This window comes from Physeter macrocephalus, chromosome 21 (assembly GCF_002837175.3).
Source record: "Physeter macrocephalus isolate SW-GA chromosome 21, ASM283717v5, whole genome shotgun sequence".
NCBI lineage: Eukaryota > Metazoa > Chordata > Mammalia > Artiodactyla > Physeteridae > Physeter > Physeter macrocephalus.
This window is the reverse complement of record NC_041234.1, coordinates 103,348,556-103,352,203: the sequence shown is the minus strand read 5'-3', so window position 1 is coordinate 103,352,203 and position 3,648 is coordinate 103,348,556.

Below are 3,648 nucleotides of genomic sequence, written 5' to 3'. Positions count from 1 at the left end.
CTGTCCATATCAGAAGAGATGATCAGAAACAGTTTGCATTCACTTGGGCCAGACAACAATATACATTTATAATCCTGCACCAGGGCTAGAGCATCTAGCCATTTCACAAAACATTACATTGGTATTATATATCTATGAAGTCATGTTGAGATGAGCTGATGAGCAAGAAGTGACTAGTATGTTAGAGAACTTGCATAAGACTCAATGAACTCCAGAGGCACAAGAGTAGTCAGGGACAAGGGAAATGGCATTTGGATGTATCAATGAAGTGATGAACATCTTGATTCTACATAATCATTTATTGAAATTTATTTTCATGCTCCTTCCTTCTTTTCTAATGTAAGCAGTAGAGAGCTCAGAAATAAACCCATACATATATGGTCAACTAATCTTTGACAAAGGTGCCAAGAATACACAATGGGGATAGGATAGTCTCTTTAATAAATGGTATTAGGAAAACTGGATAGCCATATGCAAAATAATGAAATTGGACCCTTATCTTACTCCACATAAAAAATCAACTCAATATGGATTAAAGACTTAAATGTAAGACCTGAAACCATAAAACTCCTAGACGAAAATAATAGGGGATAAGCTCCTTGCCATTGGTATTGGCAATGATTTTTTTGGTATATGACACCAAAATCACAGGCAACAAAAGCAAAATGAAACTAGTGGGACTACATCAAACTAAAAAACTTCTGCTCAGCAAAGGAAACAATCAGCAAATGAAAAGGCAGCCTATGTATTGGGAGAAAATATTTGCAAACCATGTATCTGATAAAGGATTAATATCCAAAATATATAAGGAACTCAACTCAGTTGCAAAAAAAAAAATAAGAAAGAAAGAAAGAAAAAAGGCAAATGACCTAAATAAACATTTCTCCAGAGAAGACATACAAAGCCAACAGGTACGTGAAAGGATGCTCAACATCACTATCAACAAGGAAATGCAAATCAAAACCACAATGAGATATCATCTCACTCCTGTTAGGATGGCTAATATAAAAAAGACAAGAAACAACAAGGTTGGCCAGGATGTGGAGTAAAAGAAAACCTGTACACTGTTGGTGGAGGTGTAAATTGGTACAGTCATTATGAAAAACAGAGTGGAGATTCCTCAGAAAATTAAAAATAAATCTACCATATGATCCAACAATCCCACTTTTGGGTATATATTCAAAGGAAATAAATTCAGTATCTCGAAGAGATATTTGCACTCCCAAATTCATTGCAGCATTGTTTACAATAGCCAAGATATAGAAAAGACCTAAGTGTTTCTCAACAAATGGATGGACAGGGCACTTTCCTGGTGGTCCAGGGGTAAAGACTCTGTGATTCCAGTGAAGGGGGAGCAGGTTTGATCCCTGGTCGGGGAACTACGATCCCACATGCCACATGGCGGGACCAAAAAATAAAATAAAATAAAAATTAAAAAAACCCCAAATGGATGGATAAAGGAATTGTGATATATATATATATATACATATATATGGATGTATATATAATGAAATATTATTCAGCCTTAAAAAAGAAGGAAATCCTGCCTTCTGTTACAATGTGGAAAAACTTGGAGGACATTATGCTAAGAGAAATAAGCCCGACTTAGAAAGACAAATATTGCATGATCTCTCACTTATATGTGGAATCTGAAAAAAAAGTGGAACCTAGAGAAACAATAGAACAATGGTTGCCAGGGCCTGTGGGATGAGGGAAATGGGGAGATGTTGATCAAAGGGTATAAACTTTCAATTATAAGATGAATAAGTTCTGGAGATGCAATGTACAGTATGATATCTACAGTTAATAATAATAATAATGTTTTGTATGCTTGTAATTTGCAAAGAGAGTAGATTTTAAGTGTTTTCATCTCACACACACGATGAAAACTATGTGAGGCGATGGATATGTTAATTACCTTGATTTTGGTAAATATTACACAAGGTATACTTATATCAAAACACCATGTTGTATACCTTAGATATATACAATTTTAAATTTGTCAATCATACCTAAATAAAGGGAGAAAAAATCATTTAGACTTATAACTTTCCCTCCAAGCACTGCTTTAGCTACATACAGTTTTTAGTATATTGGTTTTTTAAAAACATCTTTATTGGAGTATAATTGCTTTACAATGGTGTGTTAGTTTCTGATTTATAACAAAGTGAATCAGCTATACATATACATATATCCCCATATTCCCTCCCTCTTGCATCTCCCTCCCACCCTCCCTATCCCACCCCTCTAGGTGGTCAAAAAGCACCGAGCTGATCTCCCTGTGCTATGCGGCTGCTTCCCACTCGCTATCTATTTTACATTTGGTAGTGTGTATATGTCCATGCCACTCTCTCACTTTGTCTCAGCTTACCCTTCCCCCTCCTCATATCCTCAAGTCCATTCTCTAGTAGGTCTGTGTCTTTATTCCCGTCTTGCCCCTAGGTTCTTCATGACCGTATATATATATATATATATATATATATATATATATATATATATATACTTTAGATTCCATATATATGTGTTAGCACACAGTATTTGTTTTTTACTTTCTAATATGGTAGTTCTACTTTTAGTTTTTAAAGGAATCTCCATACTGTTCTCCATAGTGGCTGTATCAATTTACGTTCCCACCAACAGTAAGAGGGTTCCCTTTTCTCCATACCATCTCCAGCATTTATTATTTGTAGATTTTTTGATGATGGCTATTCTGACCGGTGTGAGATGATATCTCATTGTAGTTTTGATTTGCATTTCGCTAATGATGAATGATGTTGAGCGTGTCAGTACCATACTGTCTTGATTACTGTAGCTTTGTAGTATAATCTGAAGTCAGGGAGCCTGATTCCTCCAGCTCCGTTTTTCTTTCTGAAGATTGCTTTGGCTATTCGGCGTCTTTTGTGTTTCCATACAAATTGTGAATTTTTTTGTTTTAGTTGTGTGAAAAATGCCAGTGGTAGTTTGATAGGGATTGCTTTGAATCTGTAGATTGCTTTGGGTAGTAGAGTCATTTTCACAATGTTGATTCTTCCAAACTGTTGTATTTTTAAAATTAAGTTTTTTGGAGTATAGTTGATTCAGAATGTTGTGTTAGTTTCTACTGTACAGCAAAGTGAATCACTTATACATATACATATACATATATCCACTCTTTTTTAGATTCTCTTCCCGTATAGGTCACTACAGAGTATTGAGTAGAGTTCTTTGAGCTATACAGTAGGTCTTATTAACTATCCATTGTATATATGGTAATGTGTATATGTCAATCCCAATCTCCCAATTTATCCCTCCCCACCTTCCCCCTTAGAAACCATAAGTTTGTTTTCTAGATCTGTGACTCTACTTCTGTTTTGTAAATAGGTTCATTTGTACCATTTTTTTAGATTCCACATATAAGTGATATCATATGATATTTTTCTCTGACTTACTTCACTCTGTATGACAATCTTTAGGTCCATCCATGTTGCTGCAGATTGCAGTATTTCATTCCTTTTTATGGCTGAGAAATATTCCATTGTATATATGTACCACATTTTTTAACATGTTTATTGGAGTATAATTGCTTTACAATGGTGTGTTAGTTTCTGCTTTATAAAAAAGTGGATCAGTTATACATATACATATGTTCCCATATCTCTTCCCTCTTGC